Source organism: Chiroxiphia lanceolata, chromosome 13 (genome assembly GCF_009829145.1).
Source record: "Chiroxiphia lanceolata isolate bChiLan1 chromosome 13, bChiLan1.pri, whole genome shotgun sequence".
In the NCBI taxonomy this organism is placed as follows: Eukaryota; Metazoa; Chordata; class Aves; order Passeriformes; family Pipridae; genus Chiroxiphia; species Chiroxiphia lanceolata.
Window position 1 is genome coordinate 14,404,594 of NC_045649.1, and position 27,237 is coordinate 14,431,830.

Below are 27,237 nucleotides of genomic sequence, written 5' to 3' on the forward strand. Positions count from 1 at the left end.
ATTCAAAGCTTTCTCTTAAATAAATTAGCTAAAGTTCAGAACATTTTTATTTTATCATGCAATTATTCATAAATAAGTTCTGAAACTTCATATGTGGGCATAATTTTTTTTATGTGCATGATGCATTTTGAAGTTCTGATCTATATAGTTTGGAAAAAAATGTGAACAGAACCTAAACAAATCCCGTTTGGTCCAGTTCCATCAGTATGTGGCATGATCTGAAGGGGCATTTTTTCAAAAAGATGAAGTAGACAAGGAGAGATGTTCCAATCTGTGTGAAAGGAAAACTATAATCTGCAAATCTACACAAGCCTCACAGTTGTTACAGTTGCCCAGCACGGGGACTAGGCAGTAATGACCTTACTGCTTAGCAGAGGTGTTGAAGAGTTTAACGAGCAGCTGACATCTGGCCAGAAAGTTATGCTATTAAAAAAAAAAAATCAAGAAGCAGAGCACTTGATGGTGAGTTTGGATCAGAAGGCAGTGAAGAAGTTTTTTAACCCATGCACTAAGTTGGGAACACCCTTTAATGCTGAGTTACTGAATGAACTCCATCTTAAATTACTTGTCTTTATGGATCTTTCCATTCTACCTCTACTGCCCCAGAAACCTGTCACACTGAGCACACCCCTCTATCTTTAGATAAAAAGGCTTTTTCAACTCAGCAAGTTGTGGTTGGTTGAGATAATGCAAAGTTTTGATAGCAGTAAAATAGTCTTAGCACGAAAGAAAGAGACTTCTGCCAAGAATATTCATCAAATGTTAGTACCTGTCACAAATTTTCCACCAAGTGCAATACTTTCAAGAAGACCACTTCAGAATTAAGAGGAGCTGGATGTAGGTTAAAACAGAATTGTCTCTTCGCAGTGTGGGTCTGCCTAGAGATAAAAGATTGGAATCAGAAATCCATACTCTACCAACAGCTATCTTAAAACAGGTTCTCTTTAAGATGGTGCTAAAATGCTGCCAAGAGCTATTTATCCTGGTGATCTGAGTGTTCTTAAATTAATATCAAGAGCTCTAAGGATCTGAAACATGGCATGTGCTGTTACAGGATTGAGGGGCAGATGAAGCTCCTGTGATAAAGTCTAGTTCTTTTTTTTTTGTCTGTCTGTGGGTCTGTAACAGTTTTCCAAAACCTTTAAGACGTCTCAAGAAACTAATTCAAGATTCTGAAAATGCTGGCTCAGTCACTGCTTTCTGAAGTATTTAGTGCTTGAAAAGGGCAAAGGTGTTCTAGGGGTGAGTGTTCTCACCTTGGTGAGCCAGTCCCTCTGCCAGGGGCACAGTCAGTATCTGCTGATGACGTTCTGAGACTCCAATAAAAGTGCTGCACCTTTTGATCAAGAGTTTCAATCAATTTTAATTGCTGAAGAAGGCAGTTTGTAAGCCCAGCTAGGAACCATATCTCAAGTCAATTTTAGAACTTTGGTGTGAAAAGAGGAATTTTAACCTGATGGTCTTCTAAGATGATAAAGGTAGATTTAATCGTTGCACAAATGTATTCAGACATCAAATTACGATCAATCATTAGTTCATGGATTTTTATACTTCAGTATATTTCCATGGATACATGGAAGTACACTGAAGATGAATGCCTTTTAATGACTAGTGCTTAGACCCATTACCATAGGAGAACATCTTTACAGATCAGTAAATTATATGTGTGATTAGTTCTTCTTCCTGTCTATGCCAAATAATGAATTGATTTTATGATTTAACCTTGGATGTGTAAGAATTCCCTGACAGAGTGCATGTACAAAGGGGAAAACAAAGCAGCAACTCAACCTGGCAGGTGCTTTGGTAGTTCTTGTGCAATACATCCAGCAGTAAACAGAAGCAATATAGGTAGAATTGCATCAAGTCAGATGAATCAAAAGAAAAAACTTTTTTTTTTTTTTTAATGTATATTTATATATATGTTTATATATATGTTTATATATATGTTTATATATATGTTTATATATATGTTTATATATATGTTTATATATATTTAACACTGCTGGAGTGATGGAGAATTTTCAGTTCCCATGTTATTGCATGATCTATATACTTTAAAAAGACTTAGAGTCCAGAAGGAGTTTATGCCACATATATGGGATCAAAAAATTCTAACCAAAGTTATCTATGAGAGCAGTTGTCTGCAATTTGTTCAGCTCCATTTTCTGAGTTTGAAGTCTAAACTGACTAGTCATACGTGTCTTGAGGAAGTAGAATTGCATCTTGCATCTCCCTGGGTTTATAGAGTTCAAAAGGTTGATTATATGTTTTCAATAGCAATTTTCCAGGCCAGTAGTTTACTGTATCAATTACTGGGTGCTGGGAGATGTGCAAAAGTTCCTCTTTCACAAATACACAGCAGATATGATATCATAATATAGCAATTTCAGAACTACCTTGGGGTTTTTTCTTGCTTCATTTTCTGTTTTTCAGGCTTCCATACCAAGCATCTGGGCTGTTACATCAGATATGCTGATCATTAATTTGACTTTTCCTATATAAGCAATAAAGCAGTGAGCATACACAGAGTTTAGAGTACTTAAAAGTGTACATTAAAGTGAAATTATTGTCAGTGGTAAATTATTTAAAACAGAGAAGATCATTTAGAATTCTATGGAAATAGTTTTTCTCTGAGTCAAATCTATAAGGCTGAAGGGAAAGGAAGCAAGTGAAGATGCTCAGACCTAAAATGGCAGAAATGCAGGATAGAGGAGCATAGGACTTAAATCCTCTGATCCAATTCTCCACAGGAGCTGTGCAAAATGGCTTTAGCTCTAAAGAGTGCACATAATACCTGCTCCAGCTCTTGCCATACACTGCAGCCCACAAAGCCACCTTCCAAGACTGCAACAAACCAAAATTTTTGGGAAAAAGACCAAAAGCCAAACTGTGAGTCACGGGAGAACAGCCTAAAACCTTATGTTCTGCTCCTGAAGCAGTTGGGGGAAAGCTAAATAAAACTACAGATGATCCTAAGATTATGACTGTCCACCAAAGCAAAAGCCCCTTTTCTGGAATATGAGGTGATTAAATGGATATGTAAATAAAGTGCAGATGTGAAATAATGAAGGACAGTTATTTTTCTTTACAAAGGACACTCTGCTATTCATCAATCTGGAGAGACAGGAAGCCTTAATTCTAAAGAAAGCAGGGAAAGGACTAGCAAAACAATTTGATGTCTTTGTGTCACCCTCAACTTCTTTCTACATCAATTATCTACAAGTAGATTGAATCTAAATCTTGCTGCTTGTTCTGCATAACTACCATAAGATAACAAAGAAAAGTTCAGTCCTCAGACCTTTCTCATCTCAGATCCTGTAGCTTACTCTTTATCTTGATTAATCTTGTTTAACAACCCTCTCTCTTTAGCTCTTCAGAATGCTACATGTGTATAGTGAGTGATAATGAAAAGAAATACAGCATTTGCTTTTGTAATATATGCTATAATTTACATGAATTTGTCATTATCTGAGCATAAAGGATGTGTAGAAAAGTTTGTGCTGTTCTATCTGTCCTTTACTGAGTAACTAAGAGTGCACTGATACAGATGTATTGTAGACAGATATTATCCAAGTCCTGACAAAGAACCAAAATTATTCATCTAATCTATCATCATGGCCATCTTGAATACTAACTAGAGCACTTCTTGATTGGAATTGTCACAAAACACTTCCACTGCTCTCCTGCCAGGGAAAAGCTTTTCAGGCAGATACTGCCTTTCCTATGAACTACAAATCCCTCCTGCTTCAGTTTGCATTTTTTGGGCCATGAAAAATTGTAGCAGTATAAATGTGTCTGTCTTTTCTTCCCTCCATTCTCTGTTGAATTTATTTTTATAGAAAAGTCTTTCATGACTTTGTTAACATGCTTTCCTTGGCAGTATAATTCTTAAAGCTGACTACTTTTTTTTTTTTAATACGTACAATTCTGTCCTTCACTTCTGCCTGTGGGGTAGAGAGTGGAAGATCTAATGCTGTTCTTGGCAGTTAAGAGTTTTGATTTCACTGACTTCAAAGGAGTTTATTCTTGCTTATACTGTGGATATAATAGCAGACTCAGGCTTTATAATAGACAGTAATGTGGTGTTTTTACATAGCTTAAGTTAGTTCTGCTCTAGGATGTGTGTGTAAGTTCCCACTGACATTGCACACACCATGAACATCTGGGGGGGGGGGAAGAGTCTGACCCTGAACTGGAGAAATGATTCACACTAGCACAGCTTCTTTATGGGAAATTTTATCACACCCCAGGGTATGGAGCTTCTCATTTGGGAGCTGTGTGCTTTGTAACCTCAGTGAGACACAAAAATTTATAAACTTGGCAAGCGTTTCCAGTATTTCTGCCAACTCTTCTTCATTATTCAGGGGGCAGGATCTGGTGCATATTTCAGCAGTACTGGCCAAGTGATCTACTTGGGGTTCAATTAGTTGGTCTTAAATTCCTGTAGTCCTGCTCTAGTCCCTGGTGATAACTCAATTTTTAATACAGTGTTTTGTTTCTATATTAGATTTGAATAAGTTAGTGCTCAAGTTGTAGTACTGATTGTGAAAATGCTTGAAGTGTGAAACTTTCTGATTCTTGTGTATTTTGAAGGCTATGAAGGTAAAAGCTGAGGAATCATAGAGGTTTATAATTTGTCACATTTGGGACAATTTCTGAGTGACTTTGCAACTGACCAGAAATCAGGAATACTAAATGTAGCCAAAATTGAGGTCCCTCCTAAAGGTCACAGGTATACTGGACCAGAACATCTCAACAGAAAAGCTGTGAGTATTTTACTATAGATAAAGAATGTATTTCTTCCCTAAGTCCACTTTAGAAGTTTTTCAAAACTCATAGCTGAAATTTTTAGAAAGCAAAGTCTGAGGCAGATACCCAGAGTGGAAAACTTCAGCCTACCAGTTACAAACTGCATAACCTGGGGTCATACACTGAGATGACTCAGTTTGCTTAAAGTCTGTGTAGCACTACCACCTCTATCCAAAGTTAATACAAACATTATCCCTGTTCTATAAATTTAACTGCTGTGTTTACACATATACTTTCAATAACACAGCTAAAAGTTTGAACAACTTTTGCTCTAGAAAACATATAATTTTGGGATGATGGTCCAAGGTGTCATATGTCAGCTTTGGGAGATGCTTTCCCATCAAAGGCATTTGGGCTCATTTGCCAGCAGTTTGGACAGTTATGCTGGCAGCTTGGATTTCCCTCTGGGTCATTAGTGTGGACAGGTTGCTAATAAGGTTTCTGGGCTGTGTTATTCTCCTGACACCATTTTTAACTTATTTTGCTCTCTGAAGAACAAATGCATTTTAGTTCTGCTCATGTATAAGCCCTTGCATAAATTCATTGACAAGATTTCTTTGCAGCTCTTCTCCTTGATTCTAAAAGCGCGATTGCTCTTGTTGCGAGTTATGTTTTCAGAATACTAAATACGTTTGGGATAACACACACCTTTCAAAGTATCCCAAGATCTATTTTTCTTTGAATTTGAAGAAACAAGACAGAACTTCTAATTTATAATGGTGCATTCTTAGGTACAAGACTTTCACAGTAATAATTTCTGCTAAAGTGTGTAAATCCTCAGTGCATACTATGTTGAATTTACTTTGACTAATGAATACACATCACACTAGTTTTTATTCTATGACTGTCCATAATTTGGGGGTTGTATCGTGGGGTTTTTTTTACCACTTTCAGTCTTTTTATTTAATCTTATTTTTAAATCCATGTGTGCTGAGAAGTCAGGTCCTGGCAATGACATAATGGTGTCTTGACACCTTGTGAGAGCTTTAAGATGTAGAACGTGGTGCCAACCAACATCCCCCTGTGGATTAGAATAATGCTGTTCTGCCTATGGTGCTTTACTGTAACACCTTTTTATGGTCTATGCAATTCTTGTAAGGGTTTAAAAATACCAATTAAATATTAATGTCAAAATTCTGATGTTGCTTTAAATAGATAAATCAATAAGACCAATGTTATTGTCCTCTGGAAATGTTTCAGTTCAGCAGAGAGGTGTGATTTTCTTCTTCTCTGCAAATGACCATGCATGAGTGATGCCAGACATAACCCTGACTGGGAAAAGGGGGACAGTGGCACAAGGCACTCTGAGGCACTGGGAGGATGGGCACAGCAGCACGATGGGCAGGGTGGCACTTCCACAGTGTCTCATCATGCCCTGTGCGTGGAACAGCCACTGCAGCTTGTGGCTCGTGTCAGTTCCCCATTTTCCCCCACCTCAACATCATCCTCGCTTTTATTATAATTTACAGTGATGATAATTTACAGTTTTATGAAGGCTTTGAGTTGCTGTTGCTGCCCCAAGAGGGAGAGGGGTCCACTGATCCCTTTCTTTGAGCAATAGAGTAGAGCAGGTGCAGGGGGACCTGACCTGGTGGGCTGAACCCAGTTTGTGCCAAGCAGGCCAGAAGATAAATTCACGGTGCTTGATCTGAGTATCCATTTGATACATTCCTGGTATGTGTCTATGGTTCATGTGTACCCATGAAAACTGGCTTTGATGGTAATTGGATAATTTCCAGTTGAATTTTGAAATAGTTGTTTAAAGGTGCTGCTCAGCTCCGTGCAAACAGAACACAACATTGCTATTCCACGTTCAGTCACTGTGTGAGATTTACTGCTGGGCTCTCTTTAGTACATGAAAAAAAGACTTCATGAAAAATAATTTCTCGTTTTCAGAGGGGTGCTTCTTGGTCTAGTTAGGGCATGAATAATTATGTTGTCTGAAAAAAATACCACTAGGCAATGCAGCTGGTTGCAAGAAAGGCCTGTGATGACTGCTGGTTGGTGCATAGGAACCTGCACTGGGAGATGTGCTTTTGCACTGGGCCTGCTCTTATAGCCTGGAATTATTCTATTCTTCAAGGCCAGAGAAAGAACTTGTTAAAAAAATTCCTGATAATGTGGTTTATTTGCTTTTTCTTTAGGAAATGCCATTTCTCTGATATCAAAATGGTCTAAAAAAGAGGTGACTTTGAATTTTTTTTTTTTGGCTTTTAATAGCTTCAAGAAACTTTGACAAGTTCTGTGCTTGATTTGTAATTTTAAAATCTTACTACATATGCTGTGGCATAATTTACAATGTAAAGGAAGAGGGAAGCAACATCAGAATGAAGCATTTAAGAGCTTTTATTTTATGAGGAAGGCAATTTGAAGATTTTAATTTTGTAAAAGTTTAATTTTACATCCCCAAGGTGGTTCATCTCAAAACTTTCTGTGCACCAGGAACTGCAGACTGTGACCAGCTCTAGCTGGAAGGCTCAGATCTTGAGCCTTCATTTAAGCCATCTGGGATTCACAGAAGGAAGGGCAACCTATAAATTATCACTATATGGGGAGCATTAGCCTTGGAAAATTCAGTTTTCATTAGAGGATTTTCACACTGTAAAATATTTGGATTTGATTGTTAAATTTTTAGCAGGAACTATAACATGCAGTCCCTGAGTGGAGCTGCCAGAGTGGGTCTGCAGGGTGTGTTGTGTTCCTTTCTGTGCCAGAAGGTGTGGGTTCAGCTCCCTTCCCCTGCTGTGGGAGCTGCTTTCGAGGCAGTGCTTGGCAGCATTTGTGGCTTTGCTTTTCTGAATTTCTGTGAGTATGGGAGATGGCACTTAATCCTCAGTGCTTCCAGAGGAATGTAAACTGGCAAAAGCTGCTCTCAGAGACAGCATTTCTTTTTGCTGTTTTTTTTACTGCCTTGATTTCAAGTCACTCGCTGGGAAAAGCAGCTTTTGTGTTCCTCTCTCTGTCTTTGAGTCTGACCCTGTTTTAGAAGGTCAGATTAAAAAAACATGCCTAGAACTTGTGAATTTGCTATTTGGGTGTTCACACAATTAGAAGTCAGGTGATAGCTTCAAAAAGTGGTATCCATAATTAAGACTTGGGAAATGCTTCTGTTGCTGGACTTGAGATCTACAGACAAGGGAGAAATGGTTGGGGGGCAACTTGGCTGCAGTGACTGTGGGTTTGACAGTTCAGGATCCAGACACAATGGGCAAAGGCAAACAGCAGGATTCTGGCCATTAAGGGATTTTCTTGGAAGAATCCCATGGGATACAACCCATGTGTTTGAGCTGAGCTTTCGACAGAGCCATGAGCATCCCTTATGGCTCAGCACCATGTCGAGGTAGTGAAGTGTGGAATTAGGAAGCCATTTTAGATTACAAAGACTTTGGTTAGGAAAATGTCCAATGCGTTGATGACATTTGGTTGGAAAATGGAGTAATTAAGAAAATTTATCTATTTGCTAGTTCTTCAGAGACTCAAGGTATCGATAAGTGGCAGAGCTTTAAGTGTATTCAGATATTACTTTGAAATGCTGGCATTGCAAATCTCACTTGGCTGCCTTTATAATGACTTTATTTTTCATTACCGGAATTATGAAAAGGTTCTAATGCATTCATCTCTCAGGTCTTGAGTTCTAAGCAACTTGCAAGGAAAGAGGATATATCTGGGCTCAGATAAAGCCACAATCTTATTAGAGTTGTCTAGAAATAGCTTATCTGCTGTTCTTAACTACTAGCTGCAGAGAAGGTAAAAATAATTGTCCTGCTGTTGAAGGTGTCCATGATCTAATTGCCTTTTGTAATTTACTGGGGATACCATATCTATGTTAATCTGAGACTATATCCTGCAAATACTACTTTTTCAGAAAGATAAAGGAAGATCTATAATATGTTTGACAAATTTCCCCTTTATATCTTTAGCTGCTGTTGTAGTTCATGTGGGGGAAATCATGGCAAACAGGGGGAGGAAAAGCTACCCACAAAGTACTGTATTAGATTAGGTCAAAAAAGATTGTTTAGGATAACAATGAGATGGAACAAAACCACAAGAAACAAAAGGCTGTGTCTTCTCATTGCACTATTGTCCCCTTGTAAGGTTGCATAGATTCTTCTCAAGACCCTCATGGGTTCTGCTCAAGACTTGCACAACTGTAGTGATGTTATCCTGGTGATGGTTGGTTGGGGCTGTAGTGTGACATCTCCAGGGTTTCATCACATTTGGCCTTGGCTTAGATGGTTGGATTTATTTTTTTTTTTAATTAACTCTTGTTGCTTGACTAATTTAAGTAGTGGCAAAAAGGCTGAACTTTTTTGTGAACCCCTCAGGAATACATACCTGGTGTACTCCCTATGGACCTGCTTGTGTGGCTGTTGTGGTTAGTTTTCCCTTATTCTCTATTTCCTGGACAGTTTGTTGTTTACACCCACAGAGGGATTTTCTTAGACACCTTCTGTTTTCAGTGAAATGGAATGTTCAATTCTATTACCTGCTTCAGCTTTGACCACAGATCATTATTGTTCAGGATTGTTTGGTTGATACTGCTGCTATCTAATGCTGTGAGGACACCACTTGTGCTTGTGAAAATACTGAAATCTCAAAAGTTGATGCTTTTCTTTCTTTACTGTTAGCTGGCTGAGGCAAACAGCAGTTGCGCCACTAACTAATTTAAAGTTTATATCAAAAGGTCCAACATATGCAGTAAAAACTCATGGTGCACATGTGTAGAAAAGTGGGTATAACTGAGCATGTGTTTCAGGTAGGGAGGAAACCAAAACTGCACATCTCTGAAGCTGCTCTGAAGCATTCTTTGCTAATGCTTGCTATGCTAGGATTTTCCCTGTTCTATAAAATTCCAGGCAGTTTTCTGGGAAGGCTTTTTGCAATTCTCAAGATCCTGTGCATGTTTCTGATTTGGGTATTGCTTTCTTTTGTTCACCTGACTTTGTATGTGTTTTGGCCCTACCAGCATTCAGCAAGCACAGCTCTCTCTTGTTTCCCAACTGTGCTCCCACTGTTCTCCATGTACTTCCTGGGAAACAGCACAGAATAGCTTCCACGCTTTTATGTCTACAGTACTTTAAGTAATAATAATAATTTAAGAAAAAGAAATGCAAGTGTGGGTTTATATATTGCAAACACGCCTGTGAGAAACTCCACGTCTCCTCAACGTACTTACTGGGAATAATTATATGGGCTCCAGTCCTGATTGTATAGTGTTTGTACCCATAAAAATAATTATTCCTATGAGTCATCTCACTTTCATCATTGATGCTAAACCATTCCGATATAGCTAATTAGGGAAAAAAAGAGTTTGTTCTCGTATTCCCTGCACACAGGAGAACCTTTCTACAGATGTTTATTTTCCTTTGCATTTAGGGGAAAAAATAGAACTTCTCAGGAAGCTGGATACACAGTAGATAATCTCGAGCTGATAGTTTTCCTCCAGCAGAATAGATAGAAATAATAGATGTTACAGTAAAGAATGATGCCCCACTTCATGCAGTTTTGAGTCATATTCAGCTCCATAAAAATGAAGGAATTGGTCCCACCCAGTTGTTTAATAGCAAGGTATCTTTAAAATCATTGTCATTCAGCTTACAAACTCCACTGCTGCAGAGTATTGCAGCATTTTGTTTTGCAGCATCTTTCCTGTTTTAGCAAACAGCAGATAATTCTGGGGTAGTGTGGAATTTTAATTACTTTCTTGGTCCATGATGACTTGCTGGTGTTGCCAAATAGTCTTAGTGGGTTATATTGCACAGTGGGGGCCATATATCACAGAGCTGAAAGTCTGAAGGAAAACTTCAAATTGTTTGGTCTCTTACCTGCTGGCTTGGAATTTTGTCCCCTCTTCCTGTGAATGGGTTCAGCTAGGTTTGAAGTCAGTCTTCTCCTATTCAGGTCACATTCATCTTTTCTGTAAAAAAGACCACTGGGATATATTGAAAAATTTATATGACTTAACTAGGATTAACCTGGATAAATCACTTTTCTCATTGTGATTTACCACTGAGATTTTAGTTGACTGTTTTATCATGTAAGTTATGATGGCTGCTTCTGTGCAGCCTGGTGTTTAATTCATTAACATGGTTTGACTGTGATTGCTGTCTATAATCTGGAGTCCAGGGCTGGAGACTCCAGGGATGTGATGGACAGAAATCTTTGCAAATGCCTTGACAGCAAACACAGAGCTTTGGTATCCTCCTTAGAAATAGAAACAATCTTTTTTTTTTGGCAACTGTCTCTTAGAATCGTAGTGCTGTGATTTGTTGTTATTTATGGAAGAAAGTAATAGATTCCAGCTAGATATTTTTTATTGTCCTTCTGTTTGTTCAAAATGTCTGTATCACACAAAGGGCTGCCTTTGTTAGCAGAAAAAAAGACCATTCCAAAGGTCTGTCTATACTGAGAAACTTCTGATACAAACTTTTTCCTAAGTAAACCTAAATGAAACTTGGGAAGTAGGGTGTTTTCAGTCTATTGCTTCAGCTCAGAATTCTGAAAAGACTGATTTTTTTTTTATTTTTTTTTTCCTTCTTATTAACTGGAGCAGATTAAAATGAAACTGTTCCCGAATTTAACTTTGTCTAACTGTATCATTTATGGCTCATGTATTAGAGAAGGCACGATTTCCTGATTTCAATTCTAATACAAAGTATGTATGCAGCTGGTTTTATCAGTTTAATAAACTGAAGCAAGATCTAAGATTATGATCCTGTAGTAAATGGAGAGACTTCAGACTGCTTGTAGTCCTTGAGAATTGATATGTAGATGCTAAAGGAAGGAATCATTGCCAACCTGAGTAAGAAAGGACAGGACTAATCCTACTGTTTCTTTGTGAATTTGTGGGCACAAAGGTGAGATCTGGTATTGTATCCAGTATGAAAATGACATTTTCATTGTCCTGCCTCCCTGCTTGCCATGCTCAGATGGAAAGACTTTCCTCTTGTGAATAAGTTCCCAGAATCCAATCAAAGTGTATCAGCCACTGAAACATGTACATTTTAGTTATCAGAACACTTGGGAACACTTTACAGCAATACTCACAACAGTCCCTGCAGTCTTGCTGTCCATTTGAAAGTGTTTCCAGGGTAACATATACTTTTAAACTGAATTGCTAGGTTAGAAGAGTTAGGGAATTTCTGTTCAAACAACAAACCAAAAAAATTAATGGCGGAGGAAATATGGCACTTTGAAAACATGAAAATAAACATCCTGCAGGCTCTGGATATGAAATTGTTGAGAGCAGTTTATGAAAGCATCTTTGTCACTGAAGAAGTAAAGCCTAATAATTTTTAATAAGCCTATAAATCTCCCTTATGAAATGCAGCTACTGTAAACACTTCTTCCATATTTTTCCAAGCATTTATACAGTGTTGTTAAAGAGACACGATTGCCAGAGCTAACCTTTGCCTGCTGAAGGAGTTGGCAGCTTCCTGGGGAGTGTCTGGAGAGAGTGAGAGAAGACAGGGTGGGAGAAGAAAAGTAAACTCCCAAATGGAACCGAAAGACAGATATTTTAATGAAAACTATACACAGTCATGCAATTATATATGTTAGTTTGTGACTCCACCTGAAGAACTGGGAGAGCTGAGGGCAGAAGGGATAGATGTACCAGATCAGTTTCTAGAGGAATTCTGAAACCACTGGTTCTCTGAGCAGACCCAGCCCCTACCTCCTAAAATGTTTAATGAAGCCAAGTGATGAACGAGGGAGATACACACACAAACAAGACTGTTCTTATTCCTCCAGCTGTCCCCACAAATAGAAGATAAGTGTTGCTGGACAGTCAACGTGTCACTGCTCCCAAGGGATGCAGAAGTGCTGAGGCTGGAGGGCTGTGCTGAGCCCTGGTAAGACCCTCCCTGTTCAAGGGTGGAGGAGAGAGGCCAGTACTGTGGTGCTTGGTGACTGGTCTGACTGCAGTTCACAGGGGGTGCAGTTGCTGTAAGTGACATTTGGTAGGAGATGCAAATCAAGACAATGGATTAAATAGATTGGTAAACCCAGGCTAAGGGTTTTTTTTTTTATATACAGCCTGATCCTGCGAATCTGATTAGTCTAGAGGTGCAGCACAATGGTAACATTCCTTCCACCCATTCACCTCCTGCTGCTTAGCCTGAGTCCAGCTGAGTCTCACAGAAATGCCTGCTGAGCCCGTGAGAGAAATGTTGCTAAACACTGGGCTGAGTGCAGAATCTGTTCTTTCCTTCCTTAGAGATCAAATAGGTCTCGTGTTTTGGGAACTGGGAAGTCCTAGCTTCTGTTTTGGGAACTAGGATTGGGTACCATATTGCTGTTGCTCTTTATTTTGTCCTGTCCTATGGGTCTGTCTTTGCCTGGACAAAGGATTCTGGTACTTAGTAGAAGTGTTAACTTTCTTGTGATGCTGTTCTTATGTGGTGTGGAGTGAGGGATGTGAAAAGAGGCTTTTTAGGGAAGTCTCATGGAGCTGCAAACGCAGCTACCTGTGAGTCCTGCAGGCTCTGTGCTACTGAAATGGGATTGGAAACTCCACATGGTTGCTCCTCATTCAAACTGTGGCCACATCCAGCCCTGTCTTAGACAAATTCCTACGTTACCCAAGTTGTAGTATTCCTATATAACAGAACTTGAGTATGAGAAATCTCTGGAATGAGGTATATAACAGATGTGTAGCAGAGTGATGTACTAGGGAACTTTCTGCGAGTGCCTCGTATCTTTGGGGGGCATTCGGGGTCCAGAACAAAATTCTCATCTTCCTTATAATGAGAAGATTTACAGCCTGCTTCTCTACTATGATTCCCCTTTCAGGCTTAGATTGGTGGATGTAATAATCTTGATTCACTAAAGACATGAATTACATAAAATATGACAGCCTTCAGCCCCAGCAGGATGCATTGTCTCCCAGGGATGCATGTTCTGAATATTTTCAGGTAATGATCAAATGGATATACCTGTCATAAGTGAGTCACTTTTCTTTATGCCTGCAGAAAGAGTTAGTGCATGTTGCAGTGCTTGGATTACTCTGGTGCTATTTATATTTCAAGGTCTTGGAATTGGATAGAAAACAAGGAACAGAGCAGTTTATAGAATTAATTTCTAGTTTGGGGTTCTTTTTTTTAAAAAAATACTTCTGTAAAAATGGTAGACCAGGCCTTACACACTGGAATGCAAATCCTATACCCTGGAATTATTTTTATTACATGTGAAATGTGAGACTAGGAAAAAATAATTTACTCAAGATGCCATATTGCTTTCTACAAAGCACACACGAAGGAGTCATTTCAACCACCCTTCAAATATAGCTGTCCCATGTGGGAAGCACAAAAGCAAACCAGAAAATTTGCCCACATATATAATGTGGTTTGAGACAGATTTTGAAAGAATAACATTAAGCAGGGATATACATCTGAAGCTGCATACTAAGGTACGGCTTTGGAAAAATTCCTTGATGGAAGGACAAGGCCTTGGCTTGAGAGCCTCAGTGAAGGTCCTTGACTTTGGGGTGAATTTCCTTCTCTCTCTTGGGGTCTTAGCAGTGCCTGCATCTGTTTATAGAATAGAACAACCATTATTTTAATGCTTGCTTCAAAGACATTCTGAACAGAGGACTAAGAGTATCTATGACATTCTGAGTATCTGTAAACAATCTCGTGATTTGCATTAAGATAAAGTTGTAGAGTAGCACCATGTGTGGCTTTCTGGGAGAGTGGCTGCCAAACCAGTTAATCAGATCTACTGGATGAGCCCCAGCTGTGAAAGGTGAAGATTTGCTCTATTTTTCCTAAATGTGCTTTAGGCTTTTCTTGCCAGACACATTTTGGAGAGAGAGCTGTGAATTGATGGTGATGGTGGTGGTGTGTGTGAACTGTGCAGACCCACACTGGAGAAAAATGACATCAGCTGTACAAACATGGTTTATGTGCTTTCCAACCCACACATAATGCTGCTTTTGGAACGAAACACAAGAAATGCAGGGCAGACCCCGGGTGTCTTAAATGTTAGCAGATTGTTTTTCAGACAATAAATGATCCAAGGTGAAGCCTGGGTAAACATATAAAAATAACAGATTGTTTAAGCTGGTTTTTCTTGGTGAAAAATATAGTAAGATTCCAGTTTTTTATACATATATATGTATAACTTTGTAATGAAATTAGTCCACTCTAATGCTCTCCACATCCTAACATGTTGCAGCAATTTGAAATAAATGATGTAAATAATATTGCTTTTGCAAGCAGGAGGGAAACTCTGGCCCTATCCTAAGGCAATGACATTTTTTCACCCAAGAGCTTTGTATTTTCTGAAGGCTGCATTGCTGACTATTTAGAATTAAATGCTGCAGCCGGAACTGCAGTTTTTAAGGACTTTCCTACATGGTCTTTAAAATCATGCCCAGGATCAGAAAATTTGTATAATTAAGTGTATATAAAAAGTTGTCTAAGCTAAGCTTAGCGAAAAACTTAATGAAGCTCAAATTAAGTAAAAAAAATAATTAAAGTCTTCAGTTCTTCGAAACACATTTAATCTTCCACATTTTTGTTAGTCACTCAACTCTGCTTAAGCCATTGCCAAGGTTATTTCTCTCTTATTTAGAGTGTGAATTTCATACCAAGCTCAGTTATTCTCTGTTGTAGTTTTGGTTGGCCTTGGGGATACAGTGAAAACGTTGCATCCTTCTGGTGAAAACCAGACTGCATCTGTATTTGATTTGCCAGGACACGTGCTTTTTTAAATTAAATAAACATGTTTTCCGATGCAAAGGGAGAGGAATCTCAACCCTGAATTTCAGAAAATTCTGAATCGAGCAGGAAGTAATTCCGTCGTTGAGTTTTGCCCCGGAGCAGTTCTCTGGCAGTTGTACTGAGCGAGCGGTGCCGCTCGGCTGCGGATGCAGGCAGGGGGAGCCTGAGCATCACAGTCCAGCTCAGCTCCGCGCACAGCTCCTCTTTCCCAGGGCGCTGCACGAGGTGGAGCGTGGGGCTGCTCCTGTTACCAGAGCGTCACACAAGTACCGATCAGGTACAGCTTTGACCCTGCTCCTCCGAGTTGCATTGCTTGTATTTCCCTAAAAGCTGTAAGGAGTGTAAAAAAGAAGTGCGCTGGGGACCAGCGGGATGTGGCATCGGGGTGGGACTGTCTGGGCTCATCACAGGCTGGAAGCAGGCGGTGCTCCAGCTCCCCACGTGGTGGGCATCCAGCCCGTCCGCTGGAGCTGCAGCATCATGTGGGTGTTTGATAAAATATAGTTATGGATTCAGCATACCTGCTTTTTCCCTTAAAACAGGGCCAGGAGTTGGACTCGATGACCCTTGGGGGTCCCTTCCAACTCGACACATTGTTTGGTAACTGTGCTATTTTATAACATCACCCAGCCACACATCTGCCACTCTCAGCCCAAAGACAGGACCTATCACGTTTCAAACAAATGTGTTTGGGGTGTACACGTGGAGTGAGAGGCTTTCTCTGGATTTCATCCTCCCAGTGTGCATTTGTAAGCGAGAGAACGCAAACCCAGGGAGTTGGGTGAGCTGGAGGCACAGGGACAGAGCAAGTGTGGGGAGCATGAGCCCCAGGAAGGGAATACTTGGGTGAGAAACTCTAGTAGTGCCATGGAGAAGGACATGGGCTTCACAGCTGGGGACAGGGCATCTATTGCCTCCATAGCTAAACAGTAGTTAATTATGGAAGTATTTGGCAACATCAGAGCTCTTCTTCCAAATGGAAGCAATCTCTGAATTTCTTTTTCCCCAGTGGCCCAAAAGGCACAACGCAAGCAAAACCTCTTTCAGGCACTTTGGCTAACATCACAATTGCCAGGTTTCTTTATTGTAATAATTTATGCTGCAATGTAATTCCTAAAGTAACAGTAATAATAATTCAGACGGTGACAGACCCTTAATTAAAATCACTATAGAAGACTTCAGCTTTTAGCTGCTTCACTCTTCGTATTATCAGTACATGTTGAGTGCAACAGTTTGGTAAAATGGAGTTAAAACAGCCTGGTGGCAGCTCTGAGAGCTGAGCACACTCTACATCTCTTCACGTACAGAGCTAACTAGGGAAATGGTTAGCCTTTCTATCGAGGTTTTAACCTTGATTTTACTGATTTAAAGGACATTTTCAAAGTATGAGAACAGCTAAATAACCAAGAAGAATCGCAGTAAAGAATTGTGTGATCTACACCTGGAAGATTTTCTAGATCAGCACTGAACATAATGAAGGAATATTGAGCAGAAGGGGAAACTGGCAAGTGTGAAAAACTTAAGAGGGACTGCAGCTGGATCTTAGCCAAAGTCATAATAGTAACCAACACAATTCAACTCCAGACTTTCTCCTGGAAGGGGTGGGAACCCTTATTTAACTGAAAGCAATGTCTCAGTTGGAGGGTGGATAGAACAGAAACATGACTCTATAAATGGTTACCCACCACTTCCTACTGCAGAGCATTTAGTTCCTTTCTAGGGCACAATGATAAAAAGGATGGAATGGATGATTAGCTTGACTCCCATGACAATTCCCATTTGCCCTGTGTAAATCAGAAATTGAAGCAGTTGTGAGCCATTTCAGTCCACTGATGTAACAAGTTCCTTGTGATTTATTTTACTCTGAAATTCATTTCAGACACAAGTAGACTGATAAGCAGATGATGATAAATAATTGAGTTAATCCAAGAAAGCTCCAGGGCTGCATCTATCACAGTAGGTGTAAAAACAAATGCATGCAAATTCCTTCCTATATCAGAGTGGATTATGTAATTATTTCAACTTTCTGAGGCATCCATTTTCTTAGGTCTTAGGTGGGATTTCTTGTTGTAGGAGTCACTTTCATTAACTTCTTAAACTGAGACTGGAAGAAATGTAGCACAAAGTGTGTTATATAAGAATATACACCATTAGTTAGAGGAGTCATTGTTTAAACTGATGGAAATACTGAGTAAGAGAGATGTTTTCTCGAGCATGTAAAAATATAGTCTTTGTTATAATCCAAGTGTGCACATTAACTTAGATGAAAGATGCCCAGTGTAGCCTTGTCTTCAATTCATTATAATGATATTCTCATATTAAAAAATAAAAAAGCTTATTTGATGTTCCCTAGGTGAGTCAGCCAAGGTAAAAATAAAAGCAAAGTTGGGAAGGAAGGATCTTTTCAGCCCTGTATTTTCCCTTTTTAGAAAGAGTTTCAATATACACTTTTAATAGAAAATTTGAAGAGCAGAATATCTTCTGGTGCTAGACATCCATTAATGACATGTTTGAGGTCTTCTCCAAACAGGAAAAATTTTGTTCATCACTCTGGTGCTCGTGTTGTTCATTAATTATGGCAAAGATAACAGGAAAATGTAAATAAAGTTCTTTGATCTTCAAAGATATCAAGGAGGATCTCTCCCCTCATATGTGAGTCTACATCTGTACATGTAATTTAAGTTCCCCCGGGATTTAGGAAAAAAACACGTGTTAAGGTACCATTTTTCTGTGAAATGAGAATCCCAAGAATCCCAATTTTTCACAAACCTCTACTGCAGTAACTAAGAATGAGGATGGTGCTATATGCAGTTCAGATTCTGATATCTTTGCACGCTTCATGGTACTTAAGGTGTTTTCCTCAGATACCTGTATTATAAGAGAGAAGTAAGCCTAGATGTGCAAGACCATTTTTTTGTAATTTAGACTGCTATGAAGTGTTTCTAGGTAGCTTTGAACTCACTGATATGCAAACAGGCAAAGTTCTTTCTCAGTCTGACATCAGAGCCAACAGTAGATCAAAAATGTTTAATGAAAAACTCATAGGTAAAGCCATTAAAAATGCAACAAAGTGGTCAGTGTCTGGCAAAGTTAAAGGATAGATAATAACATTCCTATGCTAATGCAAAGCTGTTTACTTGAGGGAAATATAAACCTATCAAATTGTCTGAAGTTGCCATTAAAGTTCATGAATTCTTTTCTGAGATGAGAGGCATTCCTATTTGAATGCAGATAAATATTCATGGAAAGACTTCATTTGGGAGGAGAAATTTGCTATTAATAACATTATATCTGTCCATGATGTAACAGGCTGATACTTGTGTGTTGCAATAAAGGTGATTTGTACTGTGTGAAAAAAGTGAATATTCACAGCTATCTTTAAAGTCTCTGTACAGTATCACCTAAAGAAGTAGCTGTCTCTTGGGGGTTTTGATGGTTTGTTTTGTGGGTTTTTTTGTTGGTTTTGTTGTTGCTGGTTTTTGTTTGTTTTGCTTCCTTGGTGGAAGCTTGGGTGTTCTACTGTTCTTTTGCCTCTTTTGAGGTTAAGACTAGAGTGGATTTCATCTCAGTTTCTTGAAGGAAAATGAAAGTTTTCACTAAACAGATACGTTTGTCTGATACTTCAGGGTTTATAGGAAAAAAGAAAACTGCACTGAAAGCTTTTGTCTGGATCAAGTCAATGATATCTCATGTGAGGGGAGTAGCAAGTAAAAGGGAACACACGGACACACGAATCTGGTTGAGAGAAATTCTGGTTGCCTCATCTTAATTGTTGATGTTTATTTCATTTATGTTTTTACATTATGTTTTTAAAATGGAACATCTCAGATAAATGTGGTCCAATCTTCTATTTACAAAGTAACTGTATAGCTGTTTAAATGTACAGTTGATAGCACTGCTCAGTATTGCTGTTGATCAGGCAATCTGGTGGACAGTGAAGCCAGTGCAGCCTGCCTTCCTAAGAGTGTTTTATCCTGATTTTGATCCCTTTTATGATTTCTGTGGTGTTTAAGGAGTAGAGTTCATCCTTGAACCATCTTTTTTTTTTTTCTGAGAAGTTTTTCACAAGAGCTCGCTCGTTTTTATTACTGATTTTCATCAATTTATAGGATTGTAACAGCTTTCAGGTCTTTAGGACTATAAAACAGCTGAGAAATTGGTCAATAAACTCAAAAACTTTTGAGAACATTAGTTGATATACACAGTGATGGCTTAAGCTTTGGTTTCTTGGGGGAAACTATTGCTGTGCAACATTTAAAACAGGAATAAGTGGTGTTAAGAGTTGCTGGACCCTTAGATCATGACAGACACTTGTTAATAAGGAATCAATGAGTGGGTGTTCTAGTGAATTAGTATAAAAATTAATCTTATTCAGCATTTTTACAGGTAATCATTAAGTAAATAAAAAATTTCCAATAATAAAATTTGTATTTGACCCCAAGATGGAGGTACATATCAAGCACAGAGAATGCTGCTCACTGGTCAGGCTTTTGCACAGTCAAATTCAAAATTACATACCCAGGAAGAAGCACAGAGTTTGATGTACTTACACTGATTCCTCACATCCAAGGATTTTGTTGCTCTGTGGGTTTCTAATCAGATCCTGGGTAAATCCAGGAAGCATCTTGTTTTCTTTCTTAGGAACAATCTAGCCCTAAGTTTTTATCATAAATACACCATTACTAGACTACTACTGCACCAATATTATTTCCAAAGAATTGAAAAGAAATAACAACACATATCTTGCAGGAGCAGCTGAAAGATGCCCAATGGGTAAAAGAGGCTGATTTCATCTGGTCAGATATAGAATAAAGCTGAATTACTACTCTTGCAGTTGAATATTGTGCACAGATTTCACTGGATTCCCTCCAGACTTTTTGATGAGAAACTATACCACGGTGGCACGTGCTGGGGTTGTACTCTCAAAGGAGCAGCACAACAGAATTCACATTTGATGGTTCTGTAACAAAATCTACTGACCTTTAGCAGCCAATGTGTTAAATGTTTTCTCTCATTCCGAGCCAAAATACTGAGTGGATGTTACAGATGGTGATGTGCATGTTTTTGGAAAGATGATGGATGCCTCCAACCCTAGCTACAAATGGCTAACTAATTAAATATTGTACAGCAAGTTCTTGATTGTGATACAGTGGAAATTTAAAGAATTAACTTTGGTGGACATTTTTATTCCAGAAATAATAGCTTTTAAACACAGTATTTATTGGCAGAGGAAATTTAGCTCTACCTACAGAATAACCATAGAATCTGTGTAGCACGAGAGTTGCCTTCCTAGCAGCAGTTAAATGCTGAAGAGGAATTGTGTCTGATAACATGTGCCTGTGGAAAATTCTGAGACTCACTCTGAAGGTGAAAATCTTGGTGGGTCTGTGCATGTGATTGTAAACTGCCAGCCCCTGTGCTTTGGCCAGGCAGGCTCTGTTATCAAGTCAGATCATTCTGCAGGGGGTAACTAGTGGCAAAAAAGGGATGACTGTTCTTTGGGCAGGTGAAGTATCCAAAGAGAAGAGGCAAAGGTCAGAGGAATGATTTAAAAATTTCCTTGCTTAGCAATATATATTTAAAAAAAAAAAAAAAGTCGATCTAACCAAATCATCAGCCAGAGCCACAGGCCATAAGGTTAGAGTATAAACTGTCAATACTGAGTGCTGCTAATGGAAATGCAGATTGCTGGAGCAACAAAGCTGAGGATGCACAGGCAAGACAAGTCCTATGAGGAGCTGCTGAGGGAGCAGGAGGTGTTTAGCCTGGATAAAAGGAGGCTCAGGGGAGACCTTATCATTCTACAACTCCCTGACAGGAGATTGTAGACAGGTGGAGGGCGGGCTCTTCTCCCAGGCAACAAGCCACAGGACAAGAGGGCATGGTCTAAGCTGCAGCAGGGGAGGTTTAGATTGGACACTGGGGGGAATTTCTTCCCAGGAAGAGTGATTGGGCATTGGAATGTGCTGCCCAGGGAGGTGGTGGAGTCACCATCCCTGGAGGTGTTTAAGGAAAGACTGGGTGTGGCACTCTCTGCTCTGGTGTAGTAGATGAGGTGGTGTTGGGTCAAAGGTTGGACTGGGTGATCTCAGAGGTCTTTTCCAACCGAGTTGATTCTGTGATGACATGGGATCAACAACAGTGACAGCAGTGGAAGAAGGGGGCACAGTGCTGGCCAAAAAGGGTCTGGGAAACAGGACTTGGTGTCACTGCCTTGTAAATACAGAAATTTGCAGAGGAAATACCAGCTTTACCGTTTGCTTTTTCTCCTTGCTGAAACTGTCTGCTTTTTGGATCCCTGTCGAGCAGCAAAATAGCCTGGCAATAACAACAATGACTCCAACAGTAACCAAAGACCCCGTGCTGCAAGTTAATGTGCAGATCAACCAGCTGTGTGTGTTCTGGTGAGCAATGTAGAACCTGCTTTCTGAAACACTGCCTCATTCTGAGGGAGTGCATTGGGTTTTCACGTATCATTACAGACACTGAGGGCTTGTTTGCATTTGCTGAAAGAATATTTTATTACTCTGGTTGCTTTTCTTAATGAAAACAAATATTTTGAAGTGGTTAATTTACGAGGATAAATATTATTCAGCAGGTTCCTAAACTCCCCAAGGTAAATAATACAGACATGGTAAAGGCCAGCTCTGTTATATTAATAATTGATGTTTGGCTTCCTCCTAGCTCAACTGTAATCTATTCATCCTGCTTTGTAAAAGTGCAATTAGAGCTGAATTACAGTAATCAATAGAGCAGCAGCATTTAGAACCAAGGTACATAAATAGAGGGAAATTTTGCACACAGGAAGTTTTTTGAGGTATATTGCAAAAACTACCTTAGTTGGATGGAATTTTAAATGATCGCAAAGGAGATTAGATTTTAATTGATGTAGGCATTTTTGGAGGCTCTCTTTTTAACCAAAATCAGCTCCTAACAATTTGATTGAAATTATTTGCCTTCCTTTTGCTTCTGTCATGTCTCCCAGTCAGCCCATATGCTCCTGATGTGACTGATGCAGCTCTCCTGTGCCTGTCCACACATCTGCACTGTTTGTGGGGGTGTGATGGGAAGCGGGTCCTTCATTTGGAAGACTGAGTGGCAGATTTGGGAGGCTGTAAAAATGGTGTTAATGGGCAATTTGAAGAGGAACAGAGGAAAACTCACGTGTGCTACAGCCAAAGGCAATAAAGTTGGGGAGGGGAGATTCTGTAAGATTCTGTAAGAGGGTTTTGGTTAATCACCCAAATGGATAAACTGTTTAGAGAAAGAAGTGTTGATAGTGCCCAGACTTTGGTGCAGAAAGAAGCAATAGAGGAGGAAAGGCCTCAGAAACACTGTGTTTCTGGTAATGAAAATAAAGCTGTTACTGTCCTGAGATGAGAGGGGCTGCTACAAGCCTGTGGCAGTGTCCTGTAAAGCTTGTATGTTGAAGCTCACACTGAATTATTTAAATATCTCTGTGACTTAGGTAGACTGTGTGGGTTTTTTGTGGCTTTTGGATTAATGGGGACTGGGCATTTCAAATGAAACTGGATAATGTTCTCCATCCTCTATCTTTTCCTGCTTCCTTCCATGCCCATGTGTTAGTCTGCAGTAGCCTTCCACAGTGTCCAGGAAACCTCTTCTGGGCCTTGTGTCCTCTGCAGGGCTGGCAAAGCACTGCTTGAATGAGGTTTATTTCTGTGTTTCAGCATTTGATTGAGTTGAATCAGGTGCAAGCCTAATTCAAAGTTACAGTGTAATCTTCTCCTAATATTTCATTTACTCAAGATTAAGGACTCTCTGGAACTGAGCTGAGGGCTGACCCTGCTGTTGGGACTTGGCAAAGTCTGGCTTCTGTCCCCATTGCTGGAGAGCAGCTGTTTTGGCAGCACAGGGCACTGGACACTCCCCTCCCTGCAGAGGAGCTCTCCAGGGGGACAGGCTGACAGTAGAGATTGAGATGCAGGGCATGGCAAGCTGGATCCAGAGCTGCTGGGAGTCACTGGAGACTGTAAATGTAAAAGGAAATACTAAGTGATGATTATTTCTAATAATCATAATCATATTCTCCTTCTCTAGATCATTGTAGTGTTTGAGGTGAAACTAAGTGCTTTCAGTCATTTAGGAAGCGTGCAATGGCTCAATAACATATTCCCTGTTGTGACTTTTGGACTTTATGCAATGGCAATAAAAGGATAAAATGTGTTTAATTAAAAAGAGGCTGATCTTATTGAACAAATTTACCAAATAAATAACAACAAGTAGGACCATTAACACGTTGGTCTAATTGCTCGAGTACAATTTTTGTTTTACTATAGAAATTTAAAACCAAAATATCTGATAGTGTAATTAATTTTTATTAATTTAATTAGTCTTTATTTTCCTGCTGGCAGTTGATTATTAAATAGGAGGTACCAACTAGATAGGAGAAAATGCTATTTAAATTGATATTGAAAGAGATGCTCTCTTGGCTAGAGTTTTGCACTCTTGAAAAATGAAATTAAATAATTAAACCTGTGTTTAAAGCAATCTATTTTCCTGGGAAGCATTAGCTGGAAGTGTGTAAGGCATGCATCACTCTGCATGTGCATTATGTTTTAATAATGCCTCCATCTTCCTCATAAGGCACATTGTCTTCTAATGCACCCCTCTCCCATAACCCTGTCCTGACAGTTCTCATATGGTACTGATTGCTTTTGGTGAGTAGCATATTCTGTAATTATTTTCCTCTCCTATTAAGCTATAATATACTTCACATTCCCTGTACATAGAAATGCGCCTTCATATGGTAGTAAAATGTGTATTATTTTTTTTTTTAATCAGCATAATGAAATGATCCCCCTCCACAATCTGGAGTAGCATAATGCTCATTGATTTACTGCTGTAGCTATTTATGTTTCCTTATCACAAAGGTGCTTCCAATGCATTAGTAAACCCCTTAAGTGCTTCTGGTAATAGGAAAAAGCACCTGGGTAGCTGTAAATATAGGAAAGAGGGTTTATAAAACTGAGATCAGAAAATGCCCCTTATGGCAAGGTCATGGTGTGCTCAGCCAGGCCATCCTACAGCAAACCTGCTCCACAGGATGGCTGCTTGCAGGAGAGCTGAGTCTCTCTTTGGCCCTGGCCTGCTGCCCTTGGCACTGTTTCCCAAATGTGGGCAGCAGTGCCCTCATTTTCTCATTTTGTTTACCCAGCATTGAACCAATCTGTGTTAATGTGAAGAGGCAGGAGCTGGTAGGTATTAATACTACCCTGCAAGCTGAGAGTTGGACACTAGAGCTGGACATCAGTTTGAAGACATTTCCAGAGGCTGCATCAATTTAGGGTTAGGAAGTCTTTAAATGTTATAGCCTACCTGTTTACTCCATGTATATACAATCTGGCAGGAAAGGAAGCAAGCAAATCAACAAACAAGTCACTCCTACAATAAATTTCTTCTTATTGAACTTGAGCATAGCACAGTATGCTACAGAAGAATGAATAAACTGATTATAATAACAGAAGCTGATTACATTCTGATGGGCAATAGCAGCAAATAGGCCTTATCTTGCACTGTGAAACATAAACTCATGGCCAAACAAATAAGTCTGGATTCCCAGAGAGCGCTTTTTCAGCAATCTATGGGCAATGACCCTCAAAATTGTGTATTCAAAAAAAATAATTATTTTCAGAAGTGCAGCCTTGGCCCTTAGTGCAGCTGAGAATAAGATATTTGTGTTGCTCAATTGCACATGCAACCTATCATCAAATTTGCATCCCACTGAGGAACGCTGGTGTTCACAATTGGATGCTGATCAGGACCCAGTCACACATTAGCATGTAGACTTCCTGCTCTCGCTTTCACCATCTAGTCTTCCTTCTTCCTCTTCATTCAGATAAATAATGACTTTTTGTAACTGAGATGAGAATTTTAAACCATTGCAAGTCGACCAAGGACTTAACCCTTTGAGGACTTAACCTGCATAAGCTGCACTGCCACAGGTGTACTCCCCTCAGAGTGCACTCTGTTGGCTTCAATATGTGGAGAATGGAGAAGAAGCTGGGTTTGCTTTTCCACACAATCCCCCAATTTTGAACATGCTTGCACATTTTTCTACCACTGGAAAAAAGAAATATTTTCACAAATAATATTTGGATAGGGGTTTGAGTAACCTGCTCTTATGGAAAGTGTCCCTCCCCGTGGCAGAGTGGTTGGAAATAGATATCTTTAAGATCCCTTTCAACCCAATCCATTTATGGTTTTATGGAATACGTGTTTATTTTTGTAGAAGTACAAATATATGTTTAAAAACCCAAGATGATATAATTTCTGAGCTCCCCATACACATTGTTTCAGCCTGAGTCAATTAAGCATTTGGGCAGCTACTTCACCATCAGTGAAGTGTGGATTATATACAGTTGTTAGTTTAATGACTTAGGATTTGGTAAGCTCTAGTACTCTTGAATTTAAAAGAGTTTTAAGCCTTGTCTTAAAATTAAGCATTTTTTTTTCCTCAGAAGAGATTACGATCTATCATAATGCTGACTATATTTCTCCTGGAAGAGCTTAAAAAGTTACCTTTTTGTGTATCCTATTAAAAAGCATAAAATGTCTCTGCTCTATGCTAGGTTTTGCTAGGAACATTTCAGCTACAAAACTGTGTAATAATTAGTTTTCTATTTAAAAATGTGCTATTGGTATCCATATGACAGTTCGGCTTGGGTGTTCCTTCCCCAATTTGTAGTAAAAGCTGAAATATTGCCCTAAATGAAAAGATTGTTCTTCACTAGTAACTGAATAACTGAAATAATTTATTCTAGCTGAGTATAATTTTCTTGAAAAGGTATAAAAAATTGAAATAACTTGCAAGAATGTTTTACAACCCTTTCAGAAGAAAACATCAAGAGCACTAATTCCAGCATTATGCTTGCATAAATCAGTGTGAAATGTTAGAATTGTGATGGATTTTTGTATCCTTTAAAAGTAATATAAAATATTACCAAGAAGTAAAGTAAAATATGCATCCAGCTGTATTGTTACAGCAATAGTAATAATTGCTGATGGCTGTCAAATGTACCTTTTGGCTCTAAAATCTCGAACCTTTCTCCTTGTTAGGAGCACTAGGAAATGTTTGTTGCTGGACTGCCAGCTTATTTTGTACCAGTAAAGCTCATCAGAATCTCCCTCTTCCTAAAGATGCTGCATTAATTACTGCTCAGCAGTGCATACTTATCTTTCTAACCACATTCTTTAGTAGGTGGTGGTTTTGTTTCTCCAGTGATAAAGGCTGAGAGGAGCACTTGCAGGGTCAGTCAGTGCAAGAACTGCATGAGTGTCTTAGGACTTGTAAAACTGGGAGCAGTGTCGTATAATGCTTTGATTAGGCTGTGTGACTTACAGCTGACCGTTTGCTGAAACTCAAACTCAAAAGATGAGTTAAGCTGGTTTCCAACTGACTGTGTTTTGCATGGTGCAGTTTTGGAGCACACCTTTACATTTACTTAAGCAGGAAAAAGAGGGAAGTGAGCTTGTGAAATCTGAGGTGGAGGAACTCTGACTTGAGTGCTGAGTTTTGCTGTCTTGCCCTCGTGCAGCTGCATTTTTTTACTGTTAGTTCCCCTTTGTCAAAACTCATCATTATCCTTCAGGTTTTGTGTGTCAATTTGTTTATAACCAACTTCTTCCAAGAAAGTCTCCTCTGTCATTCATGCTTTAGGAAAACACAAGATACAAAATAATG